The 24,102-nt window shown below is 33.8% G+C and overlaps 1 long non-coding RNA gene across 1 annotated transcript; it reads right to left on the bottom strand.

Moving 5' to 3' along the window:
* Nucleotides 1-618: 618 nt before the first annotated feature.
* Nucleotides 619-1,091, bottom strand: LOC143069067 (uncharacterized). The gene is made up of 2 exons (XR_012976321.1): nt 904-1,091; nt 619-685 (listed from the first exon to the last, which is right to left on the bottom strand). It is a non-coding gene; the product is annotated as an uncharacterized LOC143069067 (long non-coding RNA).
* Nucleotides 1,092-24,102: the final 23,011 nt, after the last annotated feature.

Here is a 24,102-nt window from a genome sequence, read left to right on the forward strand (position 1 = left end):
TTCTTACCTTTTGACCCTGAGGTCCTTGTTTTAGTTGATTTAGCCTTAGTGAGGACAAGGCGATGCTCGTGTAAAGAGTCCATGGCCAGTTCCACTTTGGACAGACGGAGATCCAATGTAAGGTTACATGCGTCTATGTCTTTTTGACTGTCCAACGTTCTGGTCCTTTTTAGAAAGTCCAGATATTCGTCTGTGAGCCTACGATAATTTGTACAGGCTTTTACAAGATTGTCCTGGGCTGTTAAGACTTGCTGAAGTCCATTGGGAGGTGTGGTGATTTCCAATAAATGGGTCGTTATATCTGACCAAAGGACCTCTAATTCCTCACAGAACTTGTTACGTTTTTCTGTGTAGGCTCCTTTACCTTTTTCGGTGAGATCCCGTACTGTTGTTCCACATGACTGGGATCCATGTTGACTCAACGTTGTTGGGTTGCTGCCTAGTACACACAAGTTATGTAGTCCACTGTCAGTGTAAAGGTATGAACGTTGTTAGGTTGTCGTTCCTTGTCTGGATATGTAAAGACAGCGTGTTGTCAATTTACTATGCTGAGCCGGACTCAACTAGTTTTAACCAGGTGACTGCAATCGCAATCTCGATGAAGATATAACGAACACAACTTGTTTGAAATTGTAATTATAAATTCCACCAGAAAGGTTTACATAATAGTCAGTAGATTGGTAAACTGAAAGAAATAAAAATACAATATTTTACAATGTGTACGAATTAAATATGAATGTTAAATACAAGATTATTAATCGAGTCAAAAACGAAAGTAGAATTTACAGTTCATTTCTCGGAAATAAATAACTTACAGTTCGTATGTGTTTATAAATCACTTATCCAAAAATAACGGAGTTAAACAGATTAATTTATCACAGTTTATGATTGAATCAAACGTACTTGACAGTGGTATGTCTCGATTTCCTCAGAAAGTTCAAATGTCGTCCATTTTCCATGTGTTGAGATATTGAAGCGGACGGTGTCACAGAAATTAAAGGTAGTCGATAAAAACGGTGATTTGAGAAATCGGTCCAGTTCAATTTGTTCCGGATAAATATGAAAACATATAATAAACATTGAATGTGGAACAGAATAACGATAGACGCAAGTTTCGTTCTCAATAGCACGCCCAAATAAAAATAAAGTCTAAAAAATGGACCAAAGTTCAAAAGGTTTTACTAAATACTGCATATTTGACCTCATCCTGAGATAGAAAATGCCAAGTATAACGAAGAATTTAAAGTTTGGTAAAACATTGATTTAAAATAACTACCTATTCAAGTATTTGAAGTTTCTTACTTGGAATAGCTTTGACAGTTTTAATTTAACTGTATCATGTGAGCTTAGATCACCGTAGTGTTGGTGGGGTTCGTTTTACTCAGCCTATAGTTTCTTGTCCATTCGTTTTTGATGCGTTTTGTTATTTGATTTTGCCATGTGATTATGGACTTTCCGAATTGATTTTCAGTATTTTTGTGATTTTACTTTTTTCTAGGTTGTGTTTTAATCAGCGGTATACTACTGTTGCCTTTATTTGTATATTTTTGTTTATGTTTTAAACTATTTCGGCCATGGCTTGATCAATTTATTTTCGACTAAATTGATTTTTTTTTTTTGATTATTGAGGCAAAAATATTTAACTTTTCAAAAACCTATATACAACGTCGAAGAATTACAAAAAAGTATCCATTTTAGACAAATCAGCACAAAGGTTTATTCTATTGGCATATTCCAATCAATAACTGTATTTTATTTACTACGTTTACTGGTGAGACCTTCGGAAACTGAAGTCAACCAACAGCGGTATGGCTCAATGGTAGTCAAATCACTATCAGTACCAATTTAACTGCATCAGATGTGCAGTCCTACAATACATTTCTCTCTTCAGTGATGGTCGGGATCAATATATATTGAAATAAAAAAAACTTACAAAAATATTGAAGAACTGTTCAAACCAAAAGATCTACAAGCAAATAGAAATGTGGATTAGCTGATCACAACAGAAAATATAGCCAAATCTGTAAATTTTATACTGCAACGCAATAATCGTTGCAAGAAGACATGTTGATGTCATAAAACTAATTGAGTTCAAACACACAAATATTTAAGTTATATACTTTTTTAATTAATGGACAAAAAAGTCTTTTAGCTAAAATGGTATCAATATCACCGTATAAAATACCATTCTTTTTATTTATTAATATGCTGCGTTCCACATTTAATCTAAACACAATAAATAAAAATTTGAATCCGTTTAAAAATAGTTATTTCCCTCTTTAACTGTTTTTCTAAATTTCTAAATATTACATAAATGATATCTTATAATTCACCGCTGCTTTTAAATCACTTTTCTTGGTGTCGTTGCACTCAGTAGCTATTACGTCGATAAAGAATCCTTTCAATATGATTAATCCCATTTTCATTTAAATGATATAAAAACATTAATATTTTCAGTTTACAAATAAATTAATTATAAAGAATTTTACCATGGTGTGGGAAGAGGATTTTCAAAAACAGCACCCTGGCCCTGTAAGAACTGGATATATATAATCTTGCACAAGACAGGTTGATAATAAGTAATATGCAGGAAATAATGGTGTACAAAGGTGAAAATAATTGTTTGTGCAGGCCAGCCGTTCTGTAAATATTAGTTAAAACAATTCAGTCTATCTCAGAGCGTTTGAGCGTCTGCTTTGTAACGAGTTTCTTAATATGCAACATATTCCAATTGTGTTTAAAAAGAAGCCTATTAACTTGTAATGAGGGAAGGCAAAGTGAACAATACACACAGAAAAACTAAGTGATAAGATAGAACTTCTTCCTGAATAAAGAACATCAAAATATAAGTCATATGTCAGATACATTCTTTTGATAGTGATTCAGTACTGTACAGACACAGACGTTACGCACGGTGTTCGGTTTAGAAATGGTAACGTTAGTCGACGTCGTTTTTCAATTATTTCAACCTACTTCTGTACCAAACGTCAAGGCTTTGCAGCTTTTTATAAAACGGATTGCATTTTGATGTTTAACTATTCATTAAAAAAAAGAAACATGTTAACATGACTGAATACTAGTGTATATTTCAAATATTTGTCACTGCCCAAGCATGTCAATTGTTGCAAAATGCATATATATCCCCTATGATTCTCATAATTCCGTCATCACAAGTATCTAGGACTGGCATTGATATCGATTGGAAACAGCCAGTACCAAAGCTTTTTGTGCTTCAAGAGTATAAATGTTATTAACCCACCTTCAACTAGATTTCTAACTACAGTTCGCGAATATAATTTCGGGGTCTTTTTATTCGTATTATCAACATCTTAAATATCTTAAATATGTGTCTTTCAAGAAGATTATAACGATAATCCTTGTTCAAGTCAATTGCAGCAATAGCTACTATTTATCCTCTGTTCGTTTTATCAATAATCATAGTTTCATCCTCAGATTTTAAAATGAAAACGGCAGTTTAGAATTGTTTGATTTTATTATAAGTAAAAAGTGATCTACAGTCCTCGAAATATAATGAGTCTGTTTGTCGGATGCGTGTACAATCGTACTAGCAGACGCATATATGTTACTAGAATCCAAAAACGAAAGCTTCGGCATGTCTAAAACGTGTGCCACATATATATTCATCCGATAATTTAGAGTAATATTTTGTTAAATTTACATGTAAATTAACTCATGAAAATCGCTGGATCATATCAAGAGAATCATGATTGAATCATGCTTTTAGAGCTGTCTATGCGGTATGGGCTTTGCTCATTGTTGAAGGCCATACGGTGACCTATAGTTGTTAATTTCTCTGTCACTGGGTTTAAAATGCAATTCTTTTGCATTAAAATTACCTAATCTTTTGCATGATACTTTTATTTATCCGACATCCTCGACGCTTTTACGATCAGCACATGGCTTAAAAATTTTGATGGAAGTCAAATTTTCTTGTTGATTTAAATACTTATTCCAAAAAAATATCTCCCAAAATAAAATATCATTATACAGAACGTGTCAAATGCTAAAGACACAACATGCTACACTTTCAGTAAATGGGAAATACAATTATATATTATAACGTTACATTCACGTTCAGTGCAAAAATCGTTAAAGTTGGACGTGGTAACATTTACGGGAGACACGGACAACTTGATGGAAATTGATGAAAAAATTGGCGTATCCTTAACCTTGAAGGCTTAAATAAATCTTTAAAAAAATCACTTTTCAGTAATAACATTTGTTTGCATAGTTCATTTGTCTGTCACAAATTTAAAATACCCTAAATTATCATCGTACTAAAGAATCTTGAACAATGGCTCTGTGGTAACATTTACGGGAGACACGGAAAATACTGAAAAAAAAAAAAATGGGAGAAGCTATGTTAAAAATAAAAACATTTTTGTAAAATTCAATAAAATCACATTTTTATGTTGAGGTGGCGAACCTTTTCTATTATTTATGTGAAAATATTATAATATTGAAGTGTTAGCTTTCATTTTTGTGTACTCGAATTTTCAAATCTTACAGCTTTATGGAAATTCGAAAATGGCTGCTAGATTGCGAACTGACAGGATATTTATCGTGACCGTTTAACATAATAAATATGATCATATTATATCCCATCTGTACAAATTTTATCGAAATCCATTCAGTAGTTAGTATTTTTTCTTCGTTTATATTTGGATGGTTGGCGCTTGTTGTTACGTCTTACACGGCAAATATGGCAAATTATGAACACAAAATCATTGTTTAATCATATATGAGACATAACAATAAATTTATTAAAATCAGGTTTTATTTAATTTCGATTCAAATGAAAAATAAAGACAAGTTACTATTTAATAATGCGTAGATTTGATTTGTCATACTTCTGCATCAAGAAATGATCAAATGAAACATAGACCGAATACCGTGCGTAACGTCATACAGATATTGTCAAATTGAAATTTGCTGTTATAAAAAGTTGGCAATAACGTAACGAGATTGGGGAATATATTTTTCCTTATGCAAAGGTCTGATTCCCTGGTCAAGATTTGACTTGACTTTAGGTCCGTTTTGGTTTTGTATTTTCAAATATTCCGGAATATCACCAAAGTTCGTGTTGCTTTTTCTTTAGTTTTCTTTGTTGTGTCATGTGTAATATTGTTTGTCTGTTAGTCTTTTTCATTTTAGCCATGGTGTTGTCAGTTTATTTTCGATTAATGAGTTTGACTGTCCCTTTTGGTATCTTTCGTCCCTCATTTAAATTATTTGTCTTAATGCATATCTGGTGCAGTTACATTGGTACCGTAATGTTATCAAGGCGGATGCAGACTTGATTACATCTTTTCAATATGAAGGCTAGTACACAGTCAAGCTAATATGGAACTATTTTGGGTAACTTTTAAAAGATTACACTTCAACCTAATTTGAGTCTATACAGAATATTTGTACCGGGCTTGCACATATAAGAGTGTGATTGTCAAGTTCTTTTCCCTAGATCACGTTTACGGATATAATTTAACCACTGACATTAATACCAACAGACATTACAAGTTGAGGGAGTGAGGGGGAGTAGTGCAATCTAGCAGATTATTTTCGTCCCCATTTAATCTAATTTTATATAAAAATGCATTTCTTAATTGGTTCTCATATGAAGCCTTCAATTTCAATTATCACACCATTGAGAATGGCGAATAGATCTTTATGACTTGTAATACATGATGAACAAAACCTTCTAGCGTTGAATCACAATCCTTTTTTTGGTCATGATCATAAATAGGATTGTAACATTATATCTGTACTGTAAACACTATTTCAATCAACAAAGGATTCAGTTGATTCTGTGAAGGTTATTAGAAGTATTTATTACAAGAAAGTTGCTGATTAAAGACATTTAGTTCCATAATATACAACGTATGGTATATAATAGTATTTGTAAGACACGATAACGACAATCCATGTTCTTTTGAGTATTTTTAAGTAAATATACATGTTAAGGATAACAATCTCCTAAATTTATATTTTCTTTATTTTTAATTAGATGGTATTTTGTATTTCAACTCGCTCATATTTGATAAATAATGTAAATGTGCTAGATAGACGTACTGGAAGAAGTGTGATGATATACATTTATCTGTATGCATTTAGTCCTTGACATTATGTAAGTATTGGGAGCAATGTTCAACGACAGGTTACAATTATTGTTAAGGAAAACCAAATGTTCTCTTAAAAGAGCCAGCTTGTTCCTATATTGTTAGGAATCACACTAGACTATATTTTAGCGTTATAGATCTCTTAATTTACTTTCAATTACCAAAAGGAACGAACTTGAATTACATCTAATGAACACACCATGAACGGTCCTTTTCAAGAATTAATTAGTTTAGTTTCACATGATGAACATTTTCAAAAAATTACAACAAAAGGTGTACTTTGTCGTTCCCTACTGTTTATTTTGTTTCAACGACGATGATGTTACTACGAACATATTTAGCGGTATTTATATATTCAAACTTATAAGCAAATCATATGTCTATAGTGAGTGACCTTATTAATCTTATTTATTGACTGGTAGTTGCTGAACGTCCGATAGTAAATTTAGGACAAGAACCAAGTCATTAATTACAATAGGTTGGTGTAGTAGGGGCCGTCCGGAATAAACAATTTAAGAAATGTTAAAATCCACTTCACTATGATTTTTTTTTTATTTTGGCAGGATTTGCCTTGCAACGGGTCACCTACGATCCTTTCTTAACACGGTCATTGCAATGATTGTTGGCAAATAGTGAGCGTGGCACTTTTTAGACACTAGATATAGGCATCGTACGAAACGTCCACATTTTTACCGGACGTAAAACATCCCGTACAGGTAAACTGATGCCTAAACTTTGGCAAGGTATTGGTTTTGCAGACCATACGATGACCTTTTTATTTACACCCTTAACATTTGCGCTCGCAAATTAAGTTCTAAAAAACCTTAACGTAACTTATAAGATTAACTTTTACCGTACGTAGACTTTGTATACTTAAACATCCCGTACAGGTAAACTGATGCCTAAACTCTGGCACGGTATTGGTTTTGCAGGCCAAACGATGACCTGTTTATTTACACCCTTAACATTTGCGCACGCAAATTAAATTCTGAATAACCTTAACATAACTTGTAAAATTAACTGTTTCCTCTGTGCATATAAACAAGCATGATCAGTTTGTTATTTGTAGCTTTGTTAAACCTTGGTTTGTATCATTCTAATCGATTTATGAGATTTGAACATCGGTTGAAAATGCGACAGTTGGTTTCCATTCGTTTGATGTTTTTGAGCTTTTGAATGTATTATATGATAATGGACTTCCGTTCTGAATTTTCATTCGAGATCGGTATTTTCGTTAGTTTACAATTTTATTATTGTTGTCTAGCTTTGAGGGCATCAAATCACCGGATACCAGTAATATAAAAAAAAAATTCCGAACCTTAGTGAGCGCACTCACATACCGCACGCCCCAAAATTGTCACTGTCATTATCTAAAAAAATTCATGAAATTCTGTTGTGAGAACAGGACTGACTGACAGACAGACGGGTCAAAAGCATTATACCAGACGCAATAAATTGCGTCGGGTATAAAAACATTGGTTGCTTATCAGCAGGGAAAATAAGATACTTATAGTCTTGAATGCATGATTTTTTTTATTACTGGTTATTGGCTTAATTTGCAATGCGGTATGGGCTTTACTTATTCTTGAAGGCCGTACGGTGCCCTATAGATGTAAATTCCTGCGTCATTTGGTCTTTTCCAATTGATTTTTATAGCTTATTTTTATTTTGTATTGTTCCGCGTTGTCGATGGTTGAGGAAGGGTAGGCACCTTCAAACTAGTTTAACCCAGCCACATGAAATAGGTGTCCGTATCAAGTCAGGAACCTATAATTAAGTGACTATCGTTTGTTGCTGTGTAATGTATTTGTTTTTTATTTTGTTAATAATTTTGGCCCTTAGTTTGAATTATTCTATATTTGTCATTTCAGGGCCTTTTAATGCGACAATGCGACATGGGCTTGGCTCATTGTTGAAGGCCGTACGGTGTCCTATAGATGTTAATTCCTGTGTCATTTTGTCCCTTTTGGAGAGCTTTATAATTGGCAATCGCATAACATTTTTTTACTTTTACTCGGCGAGCCTCTTAATTTTAAATTAAAACATTTCACTGTCGCGAGGAGAGAAGTATCTCGTATCATACCAGATGCAGAATTTTTGTATGTCAAATCATGAAATATTAGCTAATGTCTTTAATATATAGTTGTGTAACACGATATTTCAAATTATTTACGAGTTTCTTAGTTCTTAGTAGTAAACTTTCACTTACTCAACACCCGCCTTTGGATATAGAAATGAGTTATATGTTAGTCAGCTGTTAGTTCTTATTTCCAATGCTACATACCAAGTACACATTTTGTAATTGTTTGAACTTTTTGGAATAAATAATTAAATTATGATAAATGCATTTATAAAATGTTTTTAAAACGGTACACAATTTTCAGAAAATCCATTTGTACTTTAGTACGGTATTTAATTATGTGATGAGTAATCACACCTACACATATTTTTGGATATGAAAAAACACCCACAGGATTAAGGCGTGGTAAATCGTTTGAATATTCCAGATTTTTTTTTTTTTTTTTTTGGCGGGGACGGAGGGCTTATGAAACATTCGTCGCATAAATGGTGTATAAATATAATATGAATTTTGCTTTCTTTACCTCGTGTTTGTTGTTTGTCATAGTTTAGTCTGTTCCTCTTCAAGTTGGAAATTTAATGTCTCATTTATATATCCTCAGCCTTTTTTTGTTATAAATCAATTGAAAATAATTTATAAATAGAATTATAAAAACATTTTTTTTTATAAAATTGCCGAAAAACATGGACATGGATTTTTTTGGTAATACTATTTTTAGAAATAAAACAAAGTCACCAAAAATACACCAGATCAACCACCAACAACCCGACTGCTACGTAAATAAAAGCAACAGTAGTATACCGTTATTCAAAAGTTATAAACCGATTAAGAAAATAAATCCGTGTAACAGACCAAAACCGAGGGAAACACATTAACTATAAAAGGAAAATAAAAGAAAATATGAACACTGAAGTGCACCAAAAACAAAGCCAACATACATAGAAACGGAGATTTTGATTACAACTGACATATTTTAAGAATAAATTATGTGTTTAAACTGGTTTTATAGCTAGCCAAACCTCCCGCTTAGTCATTGCCATGAAGTAAGACATGCAACAACGAACAAATGGATCAAGATGAGTGCATGGAAATGTAATCGTTTAACAGTATGCAAAGGGGTGTCTACTGCTTTTATGTTTTAAAAGCAGATATCAGTTAACGGTAGCCTAATCACGGTCATAATAGTAAACAATTTCAGATTAAGAGTAATGTTACCTCTAATGAACTAATATTCTCTCATCTTGTTCAATTAGTTTGAAATAACAGCAGATTTATTACTTTAGATTGGTAATTTACTTGAAACAATACATTTCAATTGAAAACTTCATTAAAATCACAACTAACAAACCGTTTCACTATGATAAATTGATTCAAGCAATTTTGCAAATCATTAATATATCACTTATTAATTGGTTAATTACATAAACTAATACATTCATCTTCTGAAATGTCGCAGCATTTTCGACTTTATTGGAGTGATACTTGGAACGACATATCAATTACATTTCCAATTTATTATACTGGTTAATAGCACAAACTTAAAATGCAGCTCCAAAATAGTATGCACATTGTTTTTGAACAAAAAATTGGGCAAAAATAAATGTACTAAAGCAAGGAAATATAAGACAAACAAAAACTCACCCTGGGGAAAATGTCAATCACATTCAACAAGACAGCCCAAAGAAATACGAGTGTAAGTGAGAGAGAGTGTAATTGTAGGAGAATTTTCGTCAAAGATGTCATCTCGGATTTCTAATGAAAATGACCCCCTTTATATTGCAAAAATAAACTATCCAGGGTTCGACACTACGCTAGCCCGGTAGCCCGAGAACAGTAATGTGTGTGTCGGGCTATTAAATGTTCATTGCGCGGAAGCCCGAGGGGCTAGTAAATTTATTTTCATTGAACATCAATATGTTCTACTTTCGGCAAAAAACAGTCCCAAACGCCGGTCATATCTGACAACTTCGTCGAATAATGCCTACTTTGGTTTCATGATCCGTTTATTTAGCATTGAAGAGTAATATTTCTACCGTAAACCAGTCGCTATATAGAGTCAACTCGGCCTAAGATTACTCAGACCGAATTATACGATTACTTGTCCTATATAGTAAGAAAGCACGAAGTTACCAGATAACCCGGTTTAAAGTAAATATTAATTAGACTGTTTTTTGTTTTTTTTTTGGTTTTATTGTATTTAATTATTAATCATATCATCAGCTTTCCGCAAAGAAACTGTGACAAGTATCATATAATGGGCCCAAGTTCTCCTAGAATTCCGATAATAAAATTCGGTCTTTTGTGCGCTTGAAAGTATTCAACAAAAGCGGTAAGTAGAATAACATTTATCAAGGTTAAAAGCCAGGTCGACAACCAAAAGTAGATATGAAAAAAATTGGACATAGGGGAGACCTACCTGAATGACAAATATTGTCAAAAATTTGTAACAGAAATTGCCCAATGTCGAAGAGAGGAGCAGGATACCCGCATCAACAGCGCTCCATACATTTCTGTTCAATAGATGTATCGTCTACAGAAGCAAAAGTTGATTATTTGGAGACTACACCCAACTGCCAGGTAAATGTTTAAGTATCTTTTAACACAATAAATCTTTTAAGATATATCAATCATTCGTTAACAGTTAAAAGTTAAAACTGTAGGTTTTGACAAACAAATTATTATTTTTTCAGACTGAAAACATCTTCTTAAAGGACTACAAACTCCCCTAGCAGGTTCGCACTCCAGATCACTGGGCTATCTGATACAGAACAGGGTTAGTTGAATGTAATTTTTAATACTTATTTTGCCTAAAAAAGTTAGTGTCAAACCCTCCTATCTCTTACAGGAGCTGAAAATGAACATTGGTTCTTAGGTTTTAAACAATAATGCCAATGTAATGAAAATAATGAAGAAAAAAAAGCAATTTGAATGAGAATAAGCGACTGACTAACCACAGTGTGCACTTAGTACATGGTTTTATTAATTTGAAAGACAATTACGTTCAAGACGCCGACATAAAAGAGTTATCTGTAAAAAAAAAAAAAAAAATGCTGAGAATGAGGATAAGCGCAAATAAATACCAAGTGCTCTCAGAAACACGACAGGTAAACCCATACAATCCTTTATTCCAGCTACCTGAAACATATCTCTCCATATGTCATCTACTGCAATCGATAACGATTAATCCATTGCTTCCGACAACTGAACAGCGTTCCTCCATAACCAACACACCTATTAGGTGCAAATTTACAAACCAGGCATGCGCTTATATGTGGTCGCCATTGACAGATTGGCATCACATGAAATATTAAATCGCAAAACTTGGAACGAATTAAACTGATTTCCATTACAGTTTTTGAAAAACATAATTCACTTAATAACATTTAATTATTATTTCAAATCATTATGTTTTATAAATATTTGTGGATATATAACAAATAAACAGATAAAACCAATACCTAAGAAAAAGACGAAATCATATATCAAAACACTAAACTTTAGAATATTGCTATTGTCATCGAAACCCCTGATAGAACTCATAACGTTAGGAGTTTGATTAATACTAAATTAGTAGCAAACGCAAGAGGTATCTTTGTTAATATATGTATAATGGATTTGTTTTTTGAAGTACGCTTTTTGAAAGGTTTTACGATGATATCGGAAATCTAACGTCCTCACAGAGTTGACCTCTCGTTTGTGTTTGTGCGTGTGTGTCTACACATTCTCCATTTATTTGGAAATACGCAACCAAAGGGGAATCGTTAATATTTCATTATATTTATTAAAAAATATCACACATTAACGTATTTCTACCAGTTTGCAAATCAATTGATTTAATCTATTTAATTGTGATTATAACCGCACAAATATGGTTATTAATGCAAATCCCAAAAGTAAAATTTACTACAAGGAAGATAATACATTATATATTATGTCAACAATATAACTCCTTATTAAATAGAACAATGACATGTGAATTCTCGAGACGTAGATAAATTTCCAATCTTACAGGAATGAACAACGAAAAATCAGAACTATTTAGTGCAGTAACTATGATGTCATAAATTAGAAGTTTGACACATGCATGTATTAGAACTTGCATTGCAATTTTCCACAGTTTATAGAAAAGGGTTAGATAAAAGCCGCAAGACCCTTTTCGGAACACACATTTTTTGCACATTATCATCTTTCAATTTCACAAAACATCGTAAGTGCAAGATCAGACTTAGTCAGATGTCAAAATCCAATTTAACAAAAAAAACTTTCGACAAACTACGAGTTTATTTGATACAACCGCTGGGTCGATGCTACTGCTGGTGGTGATTCATTTCCCCGATGGTATCACCAGCTCAGCAGTTAGCACTTCTGTGTTGACTTGAGTTATCATAAGTATGTTCATGCTTTGATACTATATATGCCCTTGAATTTTTACTAGATAACATTTTTGTTCGCTTTGGGAATTCAGTATCTCGTCAGATTATCGGAATTCCAATGGGGACTAACTGTGCACCACTTATTGCGGACCTGTTTTTGTATTGCTATGACTTACAATTTATGACAAAATAAGCAAAGACCCATCGAAACAACATCTGATAAACAAATTTCATAATACTTTTAGATATTTGGATGATATTTTGGCTCTCAATAATGACGACTTCAATATGTATATTAAAGAAATTTATCCTGCTGAACTTACTTTAAATAAAGCTAATACTAACAATGACCACTGTCCTTTCCTCGATCTTGATATCTATATCACTAACAGAAAGCTGAATACTAAAATTTATGATAAAAGAGATGATTTTTCATTTCCCATCGTTAATTATCCATTTTTAGATGGTGACGTTCCCTTGTCACCATCTTACGGTATTTATATATCTCAACTTGTACGATTCGCTCGTGTATGTAACAATGTTTTAGATTTTAACGAGAGAAATTTATGTATTACTGAAAAATTATTACACCAGGGTTTTCGATATCACAAACTAGTCAAAACATTTACTAAATTTTATCATCGGTATAAGGACATCATTCGTAAATATAGCTCAACATGCAAACTTTTTATACGTTCAGGTATTTCATATCCAATTTTTTATGGAAATATTCTTTATAAAGCACAAAGGTGTCAGTATTCACCTCAAAAACTAACAAAACCTTTGAATAGACTTATTAAGAAGGGATATAGTTACGATACTGTTGTCAGGTCATTAAAGATTGCATATTTTGGCGTTAATATTGATTCACTTATAGGGTCTTTGCATCGGAACTAAACACATTTATTCAAAAACCAGTTGTTGGCATGACACGGGTAATGTTCTTCTCATATATGTTATGATGGTATGATACTAAACCCCTAACTGGAAGGATGTTCATATGATGAAATCATAATCTTTTAGTCAGTTTAATTGAAGTCTGGAGCTGGCATGTCAGTTAACTGCTAGTAGTCTGTTGTTATTCATGTATTATTGTCATTTTGTTTATGTTCTTTGGTTACATTTTCTGACATCAGACTCGGACTTCTCTTGGACTGAATTTTAATGTGCGTATTGTTATGCGTTTACTTTTCTACATTGGCTAGAGGGGGAGGGTTGAGATCTCACAAACATGTTTAACCCCGCCGCATTTTTGCGCCTGTCCCAAGTCAGGAGCCTCTGGCCTTTGTTAGTCTTGTATTATTTTAATTTTAGTTTCTTGTGTACAATTTGGAAATTAGTATGACGTTCATTATCACTGAACTAATATATATTTGTTTAGGGGCCAGCTGAAGGACGCCTCCGGATGCGGGAATTTCTTGCTACATTGAAGACCTGTTGGTGACCTTCTGCTGTTGTTTTTTTTTATGGTCGGGTTGTTGTCTCTTTGGCACATTCCCCATTTCCATTCTCAATTTTATCATAATAATAAATAAACTGTTAACAAAACTTTGAATTTTTGAAAAACTAAGACTTTTGTAACTCAGGAATAGATTACCGTAGCTGTATTTGACAAAACTTTTAGGAACAACTTTGTACTTTATTTGGCCTTTGAAACGTTATTTTTTTATTCGAGCGTCACTAATGAGTCTTTTGTAGACGAAACGTGCGTCTGGAGTAAGTGTAAAATTTTAGTCCTGGTACCTATGATGAGTTTATTTGATCGTAAACTTAAAAGTACCTCTATCCACACTTATGTGTCCAAGAAATACGTACGACTACTGTTGCGATTGTCCCAATTATTCAAAAAATGGCTGCAGCGTTGCAAATATTATCCCTGTGACGCAACATACATAGAGCATGAATTTTTAGAGACCGTACAAATCCCCTTGATATATGTATACAGATGCCGAAATGATCAATCGTTACCGCTTTCCAATTACTATAGAAACTGATAGACAGTGTTTCGTCCAGAATAGAGAGACCCACTGGACTGTCGATGTCCACCAGCACGCAGGTACAGTCGGCTCAATAAACACAAAATAAAATTTCATCTCGACTACAACCGGAAACTACATACATTCACTTGTGCCAAGTACACTCCGTTTAAATATTCGTCCTCGGTGGAATTAGCTATGATGTGAAGCCACCAAGTGGGTTCAGAACAGAGTACCTCGCGATATACTGTCCGAGGGAGGGGATATAAAAGATAAAAACAGTAATCTTATACTTTCACGTGTATGTAAAAGGTAACATAGAAAAATTACTATGCGACGTATAAATTTTCTGACGTCAAAGACGCAAAGCAATGAATGTGTTTTCAATTTTTTTGATAGATACTTTTGTGCTTCTTTTTGTAAAATTGTTTGTTTTAAGATTGTAACACAATTATTACTATTTCATTTATTATGTCTGTTTTGTTCACGCGTCGTTGTAAATATAACGGAATTTGATGAGACTGTCTTACAAGTGAGAGGATTAGCGCTTTAAAACCAGGTTTAATCCACCATTTTCTACATTTGAAAATGCCTGTACCAAGTCAGGAATATGACAGTTGTTTGTTGTCCATTCGTTTGATGTGTTTTGTCATTTGATTTTGCCATGTGATTAGGGACTTTCCGATTGAATTTTCCTCGGAGTTCAGTATAATTGTGATTTTACTTTTTCCTTATGTAGAAAATGATGTATAAGCCTGTTTTTATAGCTAGCCTAACCTCCAAGTAGTATGACAGTCTCATATAATTCTGGAGTAATGAATATATTTTTACAGCAAAACCAACAGACATAACGGTAAAAATTCATAAAAAACATGGATGCAGCAGTTACCATTGTATTATAATCTTAATCACTATAAAAACCAACAAATTTACATGAAATATATACAGAGACCATTCAAATGGACTTTGCCTTATAAGAAAAGCCAGGTCGGAGGAAGAACTAGAGGTTCTCACTAGCCTGTGTCGCTTACCTGACTCTACTTTGGTTTTGGAAATCATATATAAAATAATACAAAAAAATCAGAAAAGATACCAAAAAAATGATTGAGACCATTTTTATTTTAATATTGGTCCCTTAATTTAATAAAATATACTGGTTGCCATCTTGAACTGTACATCATTCCATTCAGTGGTTTTCTAAAAAAGGACATTTGTATGTGTTTTAAAAAAAAAGTTACCACAGGCGGAGAACAATCTTAGTTCAGTAATTTTCGTGTCTGCCCTTCCTTTATGTGACTCGAGAAAAAATTCCAAAAAAGAGTAACAATTGTATCGAGAAGAGAAAATCGAGTGCACCTTTTTATAGTGGAGCGGCGGAGCAGACAATTTCAGAAATTTAAATTACCTAAATACCTCATGGACTTTTAATAGCTCGTTGGAAAGCTGAAATCGTGTACTTTTTGAAAATATGTGTCGTCAATATGAAAGCTGGTACCATTATGCCGAAAATCAAGGTCAAAGGTCATCACTTAAAAAATCCTATTTTCATCTGGAGAAACAATACCATTGATATTTTTCAAAATTAATAATCTATTCAATAAATTAAATGAATATTACTATGTATCAATGTGTTAGTTCATACAACTTTGTTTTTTTATTTGGACTTGACGTCAAAAGAACGTTATATATTTAACTTTTTTGAAGGTAGTCCGTGGTATACAAATTTTAAAGCCTTATAAAAACCAGTAGTAAAATAACCTTGATATTTCACGTCGATAAATAGCATTTCTTAAATACTTCAGGAAAAAAGTGTTCAAAAGAGTATCCGAAATGCATAGTTTATAAATAAAACAATAAAAATGTGCAGCCGTGCTAAATTTCCTTTCAGTTTTGAAGGATAAGACATGTCACTGAGTTTTCCTTAAATGAACTTTCTCAATACAAGATACCTTTTGATATAATATAGATATTGGAGTGGTAAACTACACAATGAGAGCAAGCATTTTGTAGAAATTATTCAAACATTAAGACGTGAACGTTAATTTTGGTACTAGTATCTATGATGAGTTTAATTTCATAAAATTGAAACGTGGGACAAAAAACCCATAATAAACCAAAATAAAACTATCAAATATTGTAACAAAAACTATTTTCATGATATTTCATCTGTGTCATCAGCTATGTCAGCGGACACTGACTGGACATTATTACAATTTCCTACATTTTGGCAAAAACATAAATCAGTGCAGGGAAGACCCTGCTCCTTGCAAACACATGCTTCCTGGCATGCTTTTTTCCCCTTACACGAACAAATAAGATCTTGTAGAAAGTCTGATGCCATTTGTCCTTCCAAGAAAACTGGCTCTAACTTGTCATTTTGTGCAGTTTTCCAACCAAAAGCACATGGGGAGCCATTATTTGGGTTGGCCAAATTTGCCGACACCCAAAATTTGCTTTGCCAGATTGCACGCAGTACGTGTTGTTTAAATACGGATTCACATGGCGGAAGCTTTATAAGACTTTTATCTTTATTGATAGCCAAGTGATGTCTCAGCAAATTTAAATCGTTGTGACATTTCTTAAATTTGTACTTTGAGTCGTATAAAGCAGCAACAAACTCCCTAGCAGCAACTACCGCACTATCAACATCATCTTGTGTTAAGGCTACAAGATTACTGAAACGGCTTGGTTTTAATCTCAGGAGGTTGAATACTGACTTTTTACCGATTCCAAAAAAAACTTGAAGTGGAATCACACCCACTCAGAGCATGAACGACCGTCAGAATACCGGTGACAACTGGGTCAATAGACGAAACAATGTCGTGAACTGGTATAAAACGTCTATTATCCTTCAAGCTACCTATTGAACCAGTTTGAACCCATAATTCTTTTGCATTTTTAAGCATTGGGTAGAAATGTACAGCCAGAACAAGAACATCAGTATCATCTGATTTTATCACAATTCTACCCTTGACGTCTTTCCCAACAAACATTTCATCCGCGTGAAAAGCATGAAAAATCATTCTGGTATCTGCTTCTTCATGGTTACACCGCAATGTCGGACAACTTATAACACTACTATGTGTCAGTTTTTTTGCAATTTCCGGATCAGTAAAACAACCAGCCATGTACAAAGCGTTTGGAAACGGCAAGTCAAATTTAGTATTTACATTTGATGTAACATATTCACCAAGGAAATGTAAAAAGGATTTTTTGTTTTGAGAGACAGCCAAAAATCGTACTAGTCTGGCACAAGTCGACTTTCAATGACCTGGTAAAGTCCTGAATATCCTGTTTTTGACGACCTTCGTTCTCTTTCACTAGATTTGACTGATAGTAACACGTCGTACCTGTCAAAAACATCAATCACAGTTTCACTTTGATGGTAATTGGATAGAGCCCTGGCAACATAGTCATTAGCCAGGTCACCGAAAGTTGAACTTTTTTTCACATGAAATGTTTGAACAATTGCCATTCCATCTCTGATAAACACTGTTTTTGACTTATCAAAATCAGGAAGCACTGGAACAGACGAAGCAGTTTCCTCGAGCTTGTGGAGCAACTCAGCTTTGACCGATTTTCTCATTGATCCGTCATCATGAAAAATTGAAGTTGGGACTGGGCCAATGGGATGCTCCATGATTTTTTGAAGGGAGACGTCATCACGTGAGCTACTTAATGTTAAGGCTCTTCGAAACACAAGCTCTGGGTCAACATGAATGTGCAGAGTGTCTCCTGTATGAGAACGAAACGGGGTTTTCTTGGACATGTCGGCAAATGTTTTTAGATTAGACCGCGACAAGGGACTATAGAAACTAGACTTTCCATCGGTTGAGAATGCGTTGTTTACAAAGGATCGGAGATTTTTATCACCTGTTTCGATCGCAGTTAGAAGGGATTTCTGAATTTCTGGTGACACATGCATGCCCGTGGAAATGTTTATCAAGCATTCAGGGTGTAAACTGATATCAAATGGGTTAGTCATGCGTTCGGTTAGATGATTTATTAACGTCCTTACATGCTCCTCGTCGCGTTTCATGGCAGCTTTTTGAGTTTGCCCATGCATGTGATCCGCCTCGGACTTGATGCCTGATCGAACGCGCATTGTACTGGCAAAATCAGCAACGACATGACGAGATAATGACCATCTGATTAACGCAGACTTCTGTCCAGCAATGTTTGCTATACCCCCACTACCTTTTGAATCCTTGATCACAGTTTTTTCCACGGCCATATCGCTCCAAATCCCGTTATATCTCCCAGACCCCTGCCGAATGGTGAATTCACCATTGTCAAAATGTTGCTGAACCTCTGGTGGTAACTCTTACATATCTAGAAGGTAAACAGGTGCCCATCGTGAATAGTTTGTACGATTGGTGATAAAAAAAAGTATGGTAGCATTTTAGAAATGGTATACAAATGCAGTTGCCAATTTCCTTCACGTTCTGCTTTAATATTGTGTAATATTAGTTGGATGGCAAGCAACAGCATTAACCAATATTTCAAAGTTGGTGATTTCTCACTGGCAGAACCAATATACTCTGTTAAAACAGGAGTCACATACTGCGTAAATGTTTCAGCAAGATTATCAACAGGCTGACTGTTACCAGAACATGCAGAAGATTCAAACTGTAAATTGGCCTCTTTCATCCTGCTCCACAAATGTTTTGGTACATCAGCCAATCGATCCTCTAAATCACAATATTGGAAAAACTGAGACAACAAAACATGCATCAATGCTTCATAGACAAGGGTTAACCCACGAACTGCCCTGTTGAACTGTTTGCCGCTAAGCATTTGCTCTGCAGTTGTTCCTGCATAGACACCAGAGTCAACAAGCAAGTCTTTCAGACCGGCCTCCGACCATAATTTTCCCACTGCCGCAATAAAACAAGACAGGGCATGGAAACCACCGAGTCTAATTATATGATCAGCAAATTTGTCTTTTAGGGACCATTTGACTTGTTGAGCAACTGCATATAGCTGCTGATCCATTGTCTGAATTGCATGTTTTTGACCCAACGTAGTCGCCAAATTCTGACAATTGTGCATTGCAGTAAATACAGTGGCCATGTCGCTTGGTTTATTGTCAATTATAGGTCCATAAGCAACAATTGTTCTATCTGGTTTAAAGTCCGCAAGTGTGCAGAAGAAACCAGACCAAAATGGAACAAATTGTTCGGTACAATTACTAGACAATTCATGTGGCAAAACAGATCCCTCTCTGCATATCATTCTACGAATAACCCATAACAAATCTGGAGTCTGACCGATTGGATCTGTGCAACTGTTTAATAGTTCCAGTGCATTTTGGCGTCTCAACGGTTCGCCCCTCATTTTTGGTTTCGTAAAGGGTAAGCACTGCATCAGCGAGGATACTTTTTCGTCATAGACTAATGCTTTGTCCTGTTTCCGTTCAAACCGTTGTCGGGTATTAAATCCGAATGTTCCATGTAGAACTGAATTTTGAAATATAGCACGCGCCATCGAGTGAAATGTGTTTTTTCCGTCAATCGTTTCGGTATTAATGTCAATATTGTCCACACCTTCTTGGATTAAGGAACCACAGTTAGCTATACCGGACGGGACATAACCACCTTGATTTTTTTTTGTTATTTCAGTATTTGCAACACTAGTCAAAAACCTCCGAACCTCGTCATACTTGACACAGAAACCATGTGCATTTAAATTTTCAATCAAAGACTTTGATCCAAACTCATGATATAACTGTACTGCAAGACCAAGACTAAATGGAGTAATTATGTTACTACAATTTGACACCAGGCACTCTGCGAGAGCAGCACATTTTCTTCGAATATCATGCGAAATATCCATTGATACTGAAGAAAATGTTTCAAAAGACTTTTTGTCAAGAAGCCAAGTGATAAATCTTATCAAACTAGTTGGCAACATTGCTTCTGACATTTCCAATGATGCTTCGTCATTTGCAGGATAATAATCTCCAGAAATGTATACATTTTAATTTTTTGTCTTAATATTGAGGCGGCTGTACATGCATATCGGTTTGTTTATTGGTTTTGGTGGATCTACATGTACTCCAGTCGGCTTTTATCTCAAGCAATTCTAATTCTGCTTTGATGCTATGAGCTGCCTTAACAGCGTCGCCAATGGAAATGTTGCTAGCAAATACAATACTAGATTTACCTTGTCCTTGTTGAGCAAAAAATACAATTGCATCCTTGTAGTGCTTCTCAAGTTTAGCCTTAAGCTTGGAGGAATTACAGTAGGTCTTACTTATTTTATCAGGTAAAAAAGACTGGTACATTGTCAAGAGTGATGGCAATAGAAGAGACTTTTTGTCACAAATGAGGTCTCTGTCTATTATTTCAACCACTCTTTCAAATGCCAAATCATACGCTGATTTATCATTTGATTTTGGTCTATATGCCAAGTATGTAGTCAGACATGCTGCATGATACACTGCTTTATTGAGCAAATTCTCTTTCTCTATTCGATCAATCATTTCAGCGTCGCATGCTCTAATAGCAGCATCTTTAAGATTGGCTAACCGTTCAGCGGATGAAATGGTATGTAATGTTTTCACCCTTTTATGTGACATTTTGCGGCAAAAACTACACTTTGATGTATCGAGAGGATGATCATAATTTCCAGGCACCAAAGAATTAGAGAAATCGTAATGTTAATATATCTGGTGTTTCCTTTTCAGCTGAAGAACATGCTACTGCTTTTAAATTATGTTTACTTGTGTAGCTTTTAAAACATGATCTATGGTACCTAAATACGGGTAATTTACTAGATATTTCATTGCAGAACTCATCAAAAAACTGAACAAATCATCACGTCTCTTTGCTGCAGCATTTATCAGGCTTTTCCTTCCAGATTCCGTTGATTTTATCAAATTTTCATCATCAACAGAATTGCAGATAATGCAATTGTCAACACCAACTTCCACTCTCCTTTTTTTGGCATTCGGAGGGACTAGTTTTAATGAGACTGATAAATTGTCCATTTGATGAAATAAGAAACAAATCAAACACACCTGAAAACCAAACAAACCCTACAATGATATTCACTTTTCCCGTTGAAATCAACAAAATCTAATACACAACAATGCCAAACAATATAAATTAATCACAAAGCTTCGGAAATTACAAAATGAACAAGAAATATGCTTGAAAACGACTACAATCAACCTTCGAAAAATTGCTGAATGTTGGACTATAAATAGAAACCACAACAATGTCGGTAAATTTGTGACAAATATTCGGACTTCAAATCTCAATAAAAAGCCGATATTTAGCCAAATATTTATCTTATAAAGAATTTACTGCAAAAAGTAAATCGAGTCGATTGAAGTATTATACGACGGCTTTATTGTTGTGCCTTTAAAATACAACTATACTGCACGTGCAAATAATGCTAGATGATTTTTCACTGTTATTTTCAACCATTTTCAGATGCATTGTGCTCTCCATATAGGACTTTTTAAAAATGCTCTTAAATTGTATGAAGTTCAAGAATAACTATATTTACCAATTTCGTTCACAAATTATTTTTTAGAACGTGTTTGATATGAAATATGAGTACCGAATCAGCAGTGGGGTATACGATGCAAGTTGGGTAACGTCAGTTAAGGCTATTTTTAACGTCATTTGTACCACATTTTATTTTGACGACAAACATTTTTCAGAAGTTGAATAATCGATAGACATTTTAAGCCATTAAAATCCCATGAGGTATTTAGGTAATTTAAACTCGTTAACTAAGCGACTTTTTTAACTTTCGCCGCTCCACGTACTATATATACCATGGTTTTTACGAGTTAACATATTCAAACAAACGAATCCGAAGGATGAGTTTGTTTAAATATGTTAATGAGTAAGACACATGGTATATAAAATTTGTAATATAAATAAAATGATTGGCAGCTTGAAGACCTTCACAACTAATATTGGAAATTGATCGCGTTACAGTTTTATCCAATGAAATGGAAGCTCGCGCAAGTCACTTTTGCGCTTCGTGTATGATCGTCTGTGTATTTCATGTTATAGAACCCATGAATTTGCAGAAAGTAAAAAAAATGTCGAATTTTCCCGATTTTTTTTTTTTTAGTTTTGCGCCCCCTGTATGATTGTAGGCGCAAGTAATTTCATAATGTCATCAAACTGAGGTAAACAAAAATGTCGGATTCCAGCAACAAGGATTAAATAATTATTCTAAAGACGGCAAGAATTGTTTTTTTTTTTTGTTTTCAATGTATCATGCAAACTGATCATATTTTACAGAATTTTCATCTAATTGAAAAATGCTTTTCTTCCATTATTTTATTAGATTATTTATTAAAACACAATTTTAATGATAAAACAATATTTCAACAGTGGCGGATACAGGGGCGTAGACCGTGTACGTCCCCTAATCATGTTTTTTCACAGATATTTGTAGCAGATATTTATTCCTTTTTGTATAGGTACCCCCCTTTTTAAATCGAAATTTAATTGAATTTTCGCAAAGGAAATGATAGTTTTACATTTTATTTTTTTCAATACTGAAAGAAGAAACATTTAGTAATTGTTTCCAAAATTAAGGGAATTCGTATCAATCCTATATTGTTTGAAAAGGGTTTCTTGAAATGTGGTACACATAATTTATTGCTTTTTCTTATAAAATGAAAACAAATGAAGATCTTAACCTTTTAGTACGTTTTACAGTTTTCTAAATATTTTAGAGGCGGACACATTTAAAAAAGAAGGTGGAGCTTCAGCCATGGAATAACATGAAAATGAATATGTTATACCATGGCTGAAGCTCCGCCTTTTTTCCTTTGGATTTAGTCGAGTTGCATATTTAATTAGCAAAGTATGGTACAACATAAATTTGCATATAATATACCATGGTTTTCCCTTACCACACTTTTTAAGCAAATTATTTCATAAAAACATCAAAGGAAAAAATCCAATTTATGTTACAATATTATGTTGGAGCGTGTTTGAGTTGAATCTTTTGTCTTGAAATCGTACAAAGCAAGAATATTTGATACATCATCTCGCTTCAGAATCTATCATTTTTATATAGCAAAGCTACAGGTTGACTTTATACCATAAAAAATCACAGTACTAAAAGATGAAATATATGGGTCAAGTGAAATACCTGTCTAATGAATCACAAAAACAGAGTAGGTTTATTCGAATAGCTTTTTTTTTTATTATCAAAAGGACTTGACAGTCTTTCAAGTTGGATGATGAAAATGCATATCTTTGTGTGTGATAACTAAGGTTAATAGTCTTAAACCACTAAAAAAAACTAGTTTGCCCTTCAACGAAATATTTAATTAGAATATTTTTTAAATGTTTATGAATTTTCGAAAATTTCACCTGACAACCGAAAATGCAGTTTTTACAGATTTCGAATATAAAATCATGTTGCAGACTACAAATGTGATTGAATGCATTGCAAAGGTAAGCAGGTGTCGTTTGTCTCATGGTTCAAAATATATCTAGTGGTGATTTTCACAAGATAAATGATAAGCCCAGTAATCAGATAATAGCTGGGTATTT

The sequence above is a fragment of the Mytilus galloprovincialis genome, chromosome 3, assembly GCF_965363235.1.
Source record: "Mytilus galloprovincialis chromosome 3, xbMytGall1.hap1.1, whole genome shotgun sequence".
NCBI classification, from domain to species: Eukaryota; Metazoa; Mollusca; class Bivalvia; order Mytilida; family Mytilidae; genus Mytilus; species Mytilus galloprovincialis.